This window comes from Halichoeres trimaculatus, unplaced genomic scaffold, assembly GCF_033239565.1.
Source record: "Halichoeres trimaculatus isolate MK-OKI-2021-1 unplaced genomic scaffold, fHalTri1.1 fHalTri1_scaffold_5, whole genome shotgun sequence".
Classification (NCBI taxonomy): domain Eukaryota; kingdom Metazoa; phylum Chordata; class Actinopteri; order Labriformes; family Labridae; genus Halichoeres; species Halichoeres trimaculatus.
Window position 1 is genome coordinate 389,820 of NW_027437183.1, and position 12,733 is coordinate 402,552.

The 12,733-nt window shown below is 44.7% G+C and overlaps 1 protein-coding gene across 4 annotated transcripts in view; it reads right to left on the reverse strand.

Moving 5' to 3' along the window:
- Positions 1–12,733, reverse strand: part of LOC141791134 (ral guanine nucleotide dissociation stimulator-like) — a 63,570-nt gene that overhangs the window by 18,568 nt on the left and 32,269 nt on the right. The gene's annotated exons all lie outside the window — the stretch shown is intronic.

Here is a 12,733-nt window from a genome sequence, read left to right on the forward strand (position 1 = left end):
ACTGTTTCTAAATAAAAAAATAAATATATAAATAATATTGATTTCCAAATTAAAAAAATAAATGATATTTTATTATTTGTATAAATTTCAAAATAAAATAAATGTTTTTGTCTCTTTAAAGTCGTCTGTTTGCATTCGTTAGCTTTTTGTTTGGAAATAGCAGTTTGTTTGTTATGTTTTGTTTTCTCTAACACACTGACAAATTATATTATCAGCAAATGAAGTACTGAAAAATATTTGATATTTTTAATTGATTTTATTCCTGAAATTAATTAGTGTTTCTTTTAATATTTTATTTCCACATCATCTCAAGTATCAGGGATTTTTATGTGCATACTGTTTTTCCTCAGTTGGTGAGTGTAATGTTAAAAAATGAACCAACATCATAAAATAATGATTTTATTCAAAGTTGTACAAATGATTAACTTAACTTTCAAGCTCTTCATAACATTCAACACTCATTTCTTCAATTTTTCATTAAATATTAACTTAAAACGTTCATTTTTAATTAAGTGGTTAGTCGTGTTGAATCACAGCCTTTTTCTCTAAAAAATAAAAATTTGTTCTTGTAACTTTCACACAGTAAGTTAAAGATTTATGTCTGGTAAATTAATGACTCTATCTTTTTGGTTTGTTGCTCTATCCTCTGAGATTTGAGGCTTTGTGTTGAGAATAATTAACTTTTTTTCATTCTCATGAATTTACATTAATCTCATTAATTAAAGACTCTATCCTGGTGTTTAAATCTTAATCTTTTAACTTAATTCCTGGAAAATATGAACTCTTTATTTTCTTCAAATTAATAAATGTTTTATTTCATCCTTGGAAGTTTATGATTCAGTTACTTTATTATCAGAAATTAAAGCTTTTTATTGTAAACATGTGATTATTCTTTACAACAACTTTAAATCTGGATGTTTGTTACGACAAATATGACCTCTGTCTTATCTTTTTACTCTGTTTTTTCTCTTGCTGAGTGGTTTCACAGATTTAGGGAAAACAACTTGAAGAGAAAACTTTTATTTAAAAACTGAATGAAGTTTTTGTTGAGAGGTGAAAAGGTAAAGGAGTCAGAGAGCTGTGAGCGCTCACACGTCAGCGTTAGACCTCAGACTGACTCATCAGGAGCCGGACTCTGAGGGACTGATGGGATCTGTGCTGGCCCCTTGCAGTGCATTCTGGGAGTCTGAGTCATCACTGTTAACAGCAGCTTCTCCTGTTGTTTCTGTTGTCATGGAGACGGATGAGAAACGGCCGTTCAGCAGATTCAGTTTCATGTTTTCACTCGACAAAGGAGGAAAAAGCTGAAGATGAGGAGACGTGAGGACGTCGCAGAGATTAAACCACGAGGAGGAAACGACCACGGGCAGACACCAGCCTCACTCTCTGTGTGTCTGACAGGCAGCCAAACTGGACGCCGACCTTTGGTCAGAGCTCGCTTTCTGTGGTCATGTGACCTCCTGATTCAACAAAACCTGAAAACAAATAAAGAAACTTTTCAACAACACAGAGCGAGGAGCGGAGAGGAGAGGCTGAACTCCAGTAACCCCCAGAGAGGCCGACAGCGTGTGTGTGTGTGTGTGTGTGTGTGTGTGTGTGTGTGTGTGTGTGTGTGTGTGTGTGTGTGTGTGTGTGAGGCAGATAGGCCCTGCTGTAAATCTCCTACAGTATAACGGGGTGGGGGGGTGGGGGGTGGGGGGTGGTCACAGCTGCAGATGGAGAGGAGCTTATCAGCCCCACCGCAGAGGACGCCGCCGCCGCTGCTATCGCTCTCAGCCTGAAAAAATGCAGCGCCCAAGGACAGCGCCTCGCTCAGAGTCCACTCCCACCGTAATGCTCCCATTCATCCATTCATCGCCGCTCAGGAGGACGACCAGCGTTACCATGAACACCAGGCTGCACGCCGCTCCAACAAAACACAGCGATCGATACTGTAAACACAAAGACCCCGCGTCGCTTCAGACGAGCTCAGAGATCTGATCTGAACATGTGAGCAGAGCAACAGACCAAACATGGAGGACGACTCTCAGCACGGAAAGTTCTGGATGGGCGGAAACACAAACACGTTTGTTTTATGACGTCTGTTTGACATGCTGAGCTTTGTGCATAAGATCTTCACTTCCTCAAAAGTCCTTCCTCTGTGGACCAAGCTCTACCTGTAGCTCCGCCCCCTGACAGGTCTCCAGAGAGCTGTCCAATCAGAGGGCAGGGGGTTCGTGGAGCAGGAGTCTTAAAGAGACAGCAGTTAAACTGGAAGCATTTAGTTAGTTGGCAGTACTGGGCTCTCGATTACTCTCCTAGAAATTATTCTTAAAAAGGATTTTTAAGGTGTTTTTTAATTGTTTTTAATTGTGTCTCACTCTGTAGCACTTTGAGATTGTGAAAATGTAAAGTGCAATACAAATAAAATGTATTATTATGATTGAAGTGTTTCAGACAGACACTGACATAAGGATTTACTAAAACACTAGCAAAAGAAGAATAAAGCTTTTTGAGCTGTAAATGATGTAAAGATACTACGGAGGCACAAGAGGAGCAAAATAAAGACCACAAAAAGCAAACTACCCCCTCTTTAAGCAACAGTGGTGCCTCCCAATATGTCTGCTGTGACGTCTTTTTCCTAATAACATTATTAATAATTGTCAGCATTTAAAAAAGTTACTTGCTAGTTTTCAGGAGTCAAATTGGTAAAAAAAAAAAAAAAGACTTAAAATCCTCATCCTATGTAAAAAAAAATTCACTCTCTTTGACGGATCATTTTTTATAAAATAAGAGATGAAAACAAGAACCGTTTAGTCCTGTTTCCACAAAACAATCCACTTTAGGTCAGTAAATCCTGGTCCTGTTTGTTTCCACAGCCCACAGTGCCCCCTTGTGGTAGGTGGCGTCTAAGCTGGATGCTGATAGCTGCATTAGCTACGTAACAGAGTGACGCTGTAGCAGCGCGACACAGTTTACCACGCTAATAAATCCAACGAAGAAGAAAAATGCGACACAGTAAACAAATGGAGCACTGCTTTTACTATTAATTGATTTATTTCTAATAAATGTGATAAAATGAAGTTAGGGTTAAAAACATCAGAGCTCTGAAAGAAAGTTTTTAAACTCTGAGCGGGACCTTCAGCCTTTCAGCAGCTGTTTACTCCGTGGTCTCTGAATCAGTCTCCGATCATTTCCTGAAAATCAAAGTCTCTCCATTAAAAAAAGGGAATTCCCTCCCTAACGCGTACAGGAAGCCATCCAGCCTCCCTTTCTTTTTAATTACGGTCTGCCTCGCATTCCTCCAGCCTGACTCAGCGCTCGGCCGACCACGTCCACGCCGCGCTGCACCGCGCTGCACCGCGCTGCACCGCGCTGCTCCCAGCTGATCTAAAGATAGACCCCGCTCTGCTGCTACAAAGAGGATACTTAGGAAAACATGATGAGCGCAACAGACAAAACACATCCTGCAGGAGAGAGCTGCTGGAAAACCAGCGCTGAGCTTCCTGTTGGTCCTGCAGAGGTCTCTGCTTCAGCTGTTTCTACGCTCTGATCACAAACTGTTTCCAACCATCTCTGGAAGTTTCAGAGAGAAAAACAGAAAACAGAACAAAACTGGAGCAGAAATGTCTGGCATCCTCCTCCTCCTCCTCCTCCTCCTCACTCTGTCGCTCCTTATCAGATCCACGCTCACCTACACCATCCGGCCCGTGGAGGACCATAACCCTGACCATGAGCGTGCAGCGTGCAGCGAGCAGCGTGCAGCGTGCTGTGGGCTGCAGGAATGTGAGGAGGATAAACGTGTCACAGAGAGTGATGAGGCAGAGAAATGAATGAGTTCCCAGAGAGAGGAAAGAGCTCACATGCTCTGATGTTAGATAAACACATTCACTGGATCTGACTCTGTCCTCTTCGTCAATGCACACCTCGCAACAGTGGTCGTGCACCTCCAGAATTTTCAAATGTGTCGCAAGAGCCGCGAGTGGCGCTTCTAGGTTTTCAAAATGGAGGAAACAGAGGGTAGAGTTGCTGAGCTCATATGAGCATTTATATAATCCATCATTAAGCAGTCATAAAGACCATCAAAAGGCTCTGAACACTGAATGACCCACCTTCTTCTCCAGCGCTGCTGTTGTCTGCTCAGCAACAGTAAACAGAATCATTCCTCCTCCTCCATTCATAACTTTCGTGCCGCCATCGTTTTGGTCCCTATGTTTGGTCCACGTGACTTCACTTCTTCATCTTTTGATTGCTTTTACTGCTTTCTGTAACATTTTTCTCTCTACCGCCCCCTGTCTTTGAGGCGAATATTACAATGTGAGAATGCGCCAAGCATAAATGCCACTGCGCTCTATTGAGGTGCATGTGCCACCTGCGAACGGAGCCAGGCGAAAGTATAACTAGCCTTTAAATGTGGCAAGGGGAGGGGGGTAAAAACACTGTGGCTGCTCCACCAATCAGAAACCTCCAGCTTACACGCCTCACCTACATATATATATATGACATCACAGAGGTTCTAGAATGTTCCTTTTTAAAGTGTCTGTCAAGGACAGAGGACTTAGACATTCCGGAACTCTCCTCTCTGTCCCTGGAGCTGGTCTCCTCAAGGAGCTGATTCAATGAATTCACCTCCAACAACAGATCAGATTTCTACCTGAAGGTTTCACCTTAAATCTATCCAACTGTGTGAAGACTTCTTTCAGGCCCCGCCCCCAAAGTTCACCTGTAAAACTGTGAGTGGTGATGTTCCTGCAGACTGAATCTGAGGGGTTAGAAAGTATTCTTACTGTCCTATCAATGAGTGGGTCATGTTTTCAACGCTCCCGTCCTGTTTTTATTCTCAGAAACTGTCTGAAAACAGTGATTACCACTGATGGCCCTGAGACAGTAACTCCACAGTCAGAGTCCAGCTGTGGTCAGGCCCATGATCCAGAGAGGAAATGAAACGATTAGACCGTCAGGGCTCAGACGGCAGGCACACAGGGACAGAAAGTAGACCCTGACCTGCAGCCAAATCCCCTGAAGGCCGAGCGTCTCTGAGGGAGGCCGAGCGCTGGCGCTGGCTCATTATGAGAAACACACCTGGCCTAGACGCCGCCGCCCCCCCCCTGACCCCAGAAACCCCCCGGAGAGGGGACGCGATGATCCAGGAAAGTCCCCGAGGGCGAACAAAACCTGCCCCCCCAACAGTCCACAGCTCAACAAAGACAACAATGGAGAGCGTCATCGCACAAACCAGCGACTTCCCCTCACAACAATGACCTCTGAGAGCGCCAGGGGTGAGGTCAGCTGGGCGCGGGACAGAGGCTGCAGGTGGGAGGAGGACGCCAACGCGCCCAGAGAGCCGCCAAACACTGGAGCAGCTGGGACAGGTTTCTTCATCACACTTCGAGAAACGTCAGGATGATTTAAAGTGATACACCGTCACATCCTCACAGGATCTGTGACCTGACAGACGCTCCCAGTCCTCAGGCTCTGACAGGCTAATCCTCGCTCATCTCCAGCTCTGAGTTTAAACATGACCATGAGACTGATATCATCTCCATCTAATCCAATAACGCTGACTTATTTCTTTAATAAAGTGAGATTTACAGACCCTGACAGGCTCTCAGAGTCCCCTGTAACTCAGTCCAGATGGGACTCAGAGGAAACTCCCCACAGCTCCTTTCTCTTCATGTTTCTCTTCACGTTTCTCTTCACGTTTATAAAGAAATCAGCAGGTTTGAGTCACACACAGAGGGAAAACTCAGATTCTGGTCCTTGGATTGGGATCTCCTGAATGAACACACTTAGGAAAGACTGATCCAGGTAGTTATACTGAGCTGTGAACCCAGCAGGATCAGGATCAGGAGGTCTGAGGGGTTTTTCCAGGGCCTGGTCTTTCACATTTCTATCTGTTGTCTGTTTCTGTGGTTTGTCTGTAGCAAAATGCTTCAGAGTCAACTTTCACTTTCCAGTTCCTGTTTTCATAACCTTAATCTGCAGTTCCCCAAGTGTCCACTAGAGGCTGTCTCCAAAAGCCAAGTCTTTCTCATCTAGCCCCATGTTAAAAAGTAAGTTTAAATACATCCTTGGCTTGGTACAAAAACTTTTTAGCCTCAGTTTGCCTAATTTCGATCAGTCACATTTTGTCCCTCTGGTGCCCCTGTAGTATCTTGCTTTTGATTTATTATCAGCTCATAAAGATCTCACCAAAATCTTGTTCTACTGTTGAAACAGACTTCTACTTTTGGCAACGCATCAATGAGGAACAAGCAGATTGAGCAGGACAGGAAGTCTGACACCAGGACAACCTCTGAATTAGGGGTAGATCAGTGATCAGCCGAGCCGTTATTGAGCATTTTGAAGCATATCGGCCTTTTTTTAATAAGCGGCTGATAAGAAACAATTTATAACGGGGATATTTTGGCTCCAAAGCAGTTTTCTCGTTGGACTTCCCAAGATCTTTGTGTCTTCCTGAGACCAGATGCACCTACTGGCACAGAAACCCTGATTAAAGTCACATTTTCCACTTTCAATCTGTGTCACAGGGATGAAGACAGATTCAGAGACAGACACCAACAACTCTTCAGAGGCGGGTCGGTGGCGTGGCTCTGTGGGTCAGTGGCGTGGCTCTGTGGGTCAATGGCGTGGCTCTGTGGGTCAGTGGCGTGGCTCTGTGGGTCAATGGCGTGGCTCTGTGGGGTTAGTGGCGTGGCTCTGTGTGGTCAGTGGCGTGACTCTGTGGGTCAGTGGCGTGGCTCTGTGGGTCAGTGGCGTGGCTCTGTGGGCTCTGTGGGTCAGTGGCGTGGCTCTGTGGGTCAGTGGCATGGCTCTGTGGGTCAGTGGCGTGGCTCTGTGGGTCAGTGGCGTGACTCTGTGGGTCAGTGGCGTGGCTCTGTGGGCTCTGTGGGTCAGTGGCGTGGCTCTGTGGGTCAGTGGCGTGGCTCTGTGGGCTCTGTGGGTCAGTGGCGTGGCTCTGTGGGTCAGTGGCGTGGCTCTGTGGGTCAGAGGCGTGGCTCTGTGGGTCAGAGGCGTGGCTCTGTGGGTCAGTGGCGTGGCTCTGTGGGTCAGCATGGCTCTGTGTGGTCAGTGGCGTGGCTCTGTGGGTCAGTGGCGTGGCTCTGTGGGTCAGCGTGGCTCTGTGGGGTCAGTGGCGTGGCTCTGTGGGGTCAGTGGCGTGGCTCTGTGTGGTCAGTGGCGTGGCTCTGTGGGTCAGTGGCGTGGCTCTGTGGGTCAGCGTGGCTCTGTGGGGTCAGTGGCGTGGCTCTGTGGGGTCAGCGTGGCTCTGTGTGGTCAGTGGCGTGGCTCTGTGGGTCAGTGGCGTGGCTCTGTGGGTCAGTGGCGTGGCTCTGTGGGTCAGTGGCGTGGCTCTGTGGGGTCAGTGTCAGTGGCGTGGCTCTGTGGGCTCTGTGGGTCAGTGTCGTGGCTCTATGGGTCAGTGGCATGGCTGTGGGGTCAGTGGCGTGGCTCTGTGGGGTCAGTGGCGTGGCTCTGTGGGTCAGTGGCGTGGCTCTGTGGGTCAGTGGCGTGGCTCTGTGGGTCAGTGGCGTGGTCATGGGGTCAGTGGCGTGGCTGTGGGGTCAGTGGCGTGGCTCTGTGTGGGTCAGTGGCGTGGCTCTGTGGGTCAGTGGCGTGGCTCTGTGGGTCAGTGGCGTGGCTCTGTGGGTCAGTGGCGTGGCTCTGTGGGTCAGTGGCGTGGTCATGGGGTCAGTGGCGTGGCTCTGTGGGGTCAGTGGCGTGGCTCTGTGGGCTCTGTGGGTCAGTGGCGTGGCTCTGTGGGTCAGTGGCGTGGCTCTGTGGGCTCTGTGGGTCAGTGGCGTGGCTCTGTGGGTCAGTGGCGTGGCTCTGTGGGTCAGTGGCGTGGCTCTGTGGGTCAGTGGCGTGGCTCTGTGGGTCAGTGGCGTGGCTCTGTGTAATCACGTGGATCCTCTGCTGAGTCACGGCGAGCTCAGAGGACAATCAGCTGTTTTTAGATCTCTTACTGTAACTCTGTGTCTCTGGTTTCTCTTTGTGCCCGCGCTGAGCATCGATTTCTTCCTCCGACACGTCCAGAGACTGAAAACAGGAGCTGCTCTGTTTTCTCTCTGAAGGCGTCTGAACGATCACAAACGGATGCTTTAACCCAACCAGCCGCTCTCTGAAGGTCGTTTTATTTAGCCGTGCTTCATGCCGGTTTGACCCCTAATCCTTCAGCGTTTAACTCATTTCTTAATCTGGACTATTTTTACCCTGAATGTGCTTTTTGTAAACAGTTTTTACAGGAGGTTACTCTGCTCCATGAAAACACGAGTACAGAGAAAATACCTCGTTACATAAAGTCAGAGGATTATGAAACAGAGAAAGGGCTGAGTTACTCACTTTTCTATTTACAGTGGCAGCAGAGAGGACGTGGAAATTTAGATTAAAGAGAAACAAACGTGTTTTAACTCAGTCTGAGATCGTAACTGGTCAGATCTGGGTCAAACTCTCCTCAAACACGTTTTTACGTCCTTTAACTGGAGCTTTAACACGACGTTAAACTTCTACAAATGTAAAAAAAAAGTTTTATGACAGTTCCAGCGTCTGAACTCAGACTCTATTTCCCACATAACAATAATATTCAAGCAGCCTGCACAACAATGTGTTAATCCTGCAAATACGAGTTTTATTCATCCTTATCCAATCAGACAGCAGGCAGTGATCAGAAACAAGACGTGAAATGCTGCTGATGAATGTGGTCAAAAACATCGGACACAAAGAGAAACCGTGGGAGGCGAGGTGGGACACGTGACCTGAGAAAAACCATCGTTTGTGTCTGATTAAAAAACATGTAGAGGGTGAATACAGGGCTCACTTCCAGGCTGAGGCCTCTCTCAGTTTGTCATTCCTGATTTCTATGCCCTTAAAGCCAACTTTGGCCGTCTGTCCTGGCCACGCCCACTGAGGTACAAAAAAAAACTTTCATACATTTTCATGGTCAGCACTTCTAATATACCACACATTCAGTTTGAAGACGATCAGATAAAAACTCTGGGGTGAGTTGATACAAAGACGTACCCCATGAGTCAGCGTAATACAACATTTAACTCAAATTTCCAAACTTCGTGTTGGGATTTCACCGTGGTCACCTGAGATTTTTTTAAAGGTGTTGGCCTCATCGTTACACCTGTAAAATTTCATTCATGTAACTGAAAGTAGCAGCAGGGGCTGAAGTTTAAAAACACAAACACTGGTCAGAGAGTAAGAAGTTTGGTGAGTCTGGAAACATGTTGTAACCTCAAAATGGACAGAGGAAGATAGAAAAAATTAGAATGAGAAAAGAAAGAAAGGAGAAAAGAGAGAAAAAAGTATAAAAGGAAAAAATAAAGAAAGAAAAAGAAAGAAAGAAAATAAGAATAGAAAATAAAGAATGATTGAATAAAAACAAAAAGAATGTAAGAAAGAATGGAGAAAGAAAGAAAAAAGAAAAAAGAAGAAAGAAGAAAGAAAAAAGAAAGAAAGAAAGAAAGAAAGAAAGGAAAAAAAGAAAGAAAGAAAAAAAGGAAAAAAAAGGAAAGAAAAAAGAAAGAAAGAAAAAATAAAAAAGAAAGAGAAAAGAAAGAATGGAGAAAGAAAGAAAGAAAGAAAGAAAGAAAGAAAGAAAGAAAGAAAGAAAAAAAAGACAGATGGAAAGAAAAAAGAAAGAAAGAAAAAAAAAAGAAAGGAAAAAAGAAAGAAAGAAAAAAAGGAAAAAAAAGGAAAGAAAAAAGAAAGAAAGAAAAAAGAAAGAAAAAATAAAAAAAGAAAGAGAAAAGAAAGAATGGAGAAAGAAAAAAGAAAAAAGAAGAAAGAAAAAAGAAAAAAAGAAGAAAGAAAAAAAAACAAAGAAAAAACAAAGAGAAAAGAAAGAATGGAGAAAGAAAGAAAGAAAGAAAGAAAGAAAGAAAGAAAGAAAGAAAGAAAAAAAGAAAAAAAGAAAAAAAGACAGAAAAAGATAAAGAAAGAATGCTTTGTAAAGCGTTCAGCAATGTGCAGTTAATGTGCATCAGTGAAGCTCTTTCTAAAACCAACCTGACTGACAGGTGGGCCCCCACGAGCTGTCTGTTAAGAGTCTGGACTTTAACTTGGACTTCAGATACTTCAACAGGTATTTACAGATATCAGCCACAGCTCAGTCTGATCCACACTATGGTTTAATAATAAGTCGTTCACTTTTTAAAAACTTAAAGGAGAAAAAAGAGCAACACCCACTTTTGAACCTTTCACTCTTGGTTGTTTATAAGGAGGAAATTTCAGTTTCGTTCATTATTTCTGACCTTCTCTAAAGTCCAACCATTAAACAGGAGCATGACGTAACCTCCTCACAGACAGACGCAGCAATGTTTCTCCGTCAGAGCCCACAGCAACACCTCCACCTCCATCTGAAGCCACCTGATCCCCTCAGCCATACGATACGCCACGCACCCACTCCACGCTGACGCTCCTGCTTTCATGGAGCCAGAGGGATCAGGGAACGGATCCGGCACACCCCAGCCCCCCTTAGACACCCGCCCCAGTGACCCTTTCTACTGTAACACAACCAGGACGCCACACAACCTCCGCCTGAGCCTCCGCCCGAACTGGAGCCAGAGCTGGAGCCAGCGGAGAAAGGCGGCGATTGTGAAGGAAACCCCTGGGCCTCCGCAGGACGGGATTAGGCGTTAGGTAATTGTGTTAGAGAGGAGAGGATTAGATTAGAGAGCAGGACTACCTCAGCCAGCCCAGGGCGCAGGGAGAGAGGCGCAGAAAGAGGAGCACAGAAAGAGGAGCACAGAAAGTGAAGCACAGAAAGGGAAACACAGAAAGTGAAGTACGGCGAGGTATCACAGCCAGGTGTCACAGTGAGGTATCACAGGTATCACAGCAGCTCTGGTTGATGCTGGGGACAGAAAGAGGACATGTCCTCCTTAAAGTGGACTCCCTGAGTCCTCCGTCAGTTCGGACGTTACGTAAGACACATTAATATGATTAGTCATCCTCTGTCCTCGTCTGATCGAACGTTCAGGATGTCAGGAGCAGTCAGGAGGAGGTTTCACTCCTAACTTACAGACGGTCTGAGAGACTCACACACGGCTCAGGAGACGTTTTTAAAACTTTAAGAGAAAAATTAAAATCTATCTCACTTTATCCAACTTTCTCTATCCACTTTAATGAGGCACATTTAGCAAAGTAAACCATTTTATTTAATTTGGTTTAATTGATGAACAGCTGACTTTCTCCTATGTTTCCTGTGAACAGAGGTTATATTCACTGACTGTCAGTGATGACATTGATCAAGTTTACCCTGGTTGTGGGTAATGTTATGATTTTCTCAGGAAGAGCGCCACCTAGCTCTGAAGTCTGATTTATCTTTTTGATTTTTTTTTTTCTTTTAAAGTAATCGTCATAAATAAATAAACAGTTTCAGGTTTATATTTTTCTGATTGTGCACATGAAATGAATATTACATATAGGGCTGAACAATTAATGGATTGTATTGTAAGAGTAATTTTCAAATCCCAAAGGCTGCAATTAGAAAATAAAAAGTTTCATGTGCACAGACCTGGAGGGAATATAGTAACTTATAGTTGTTCCCCCTTAAAACCAGCAAAAGTCAAAATGCTGTTTTTTTCTTTGGGCTACAAAGATCATCCAGTAGATCGTAGAGCCGTACCCCTCGGTCACTTTCTTCTGTTTGGTTTGTTACTCTGACTGACAACTGGAGGTCAGTAAAATTCACCGTGTTCGTTTTTATTTTTCAATTAAGAAAAGCAAAAAGACTTGTTTAAATGCTAACAGTATCTTTTGTTGGTTAATCAAACTATAAAGTGATTTAAAACTTGTGTTAAGTGAACAATGCAGAAGATAAACATCCCCACCAAAAAAATGTATGCTAAATTGTTATCGCAATAATGGTCTAAAAAAGTTGCAATTAGATTATTTTTCAAAATCGTTCAGCCCTAATTACATAACAAACGTGACAAGAGTAAGTACCATAATACATGGGGATGGGTACCGGATTAGGTACTTGGTAACTCTTTATATTAAGGTCCTGTAATGAGCATTAATAAGACCTTTATAAGTACTTATACGATCCTTATTAGCATTATTATTTGTTTATAATCTATATAATTGATTAATAAGTGTTTAAGAAGGTCATTGTAATAGTTACTACAAGACAACTTGATCTATAAGCTATATGGAACCTAACCCTCTTTGTTTTTTGTCTTCTGCTTTTGTTTCTCATGAGCCCTTCCCCTAAACCTAACCATTTAGGGCCCCATGCCTAAACCTAACCATTTAGGGCCCCATGCCTAAACCTAACCATTCAGGACCTCATGCCTAAACCTAACCATTCAGGGCCCCATGCCTAAACCTAACCATTCAGGGCCCCATGCCTAAACCTAACCATTCAGGGCCCCATGCTTAAACCTAACCATTCAGGGCCCCATGCCTAAACCTAACCATTCAGGGCCCCATGACTAAACCTAACCATTCAGGGCCTCATGCCTAAACCTAACCATTCAGGGCCCCATGCCTAAACCTAACCATTCAGGGCCCCATGCCTAAACCTAACCATTCAGGGCCCCATGCCTAAACCTAACCATTCAGGGCCCCATGCCTAAACCTAACCTGTGGGGCCCCATGCCTAAACCTAACCATTCAGGGCCCCATGCCTAAACCTAACCATTCAGGGCCCCATGCCTAAACCTAACCATTCAGGGCCCCATGCCTAAACCCTAACCATTCAGGGCCCCATGCCTAACCCTAACCATTCAGGGCCCCATGCCTAACC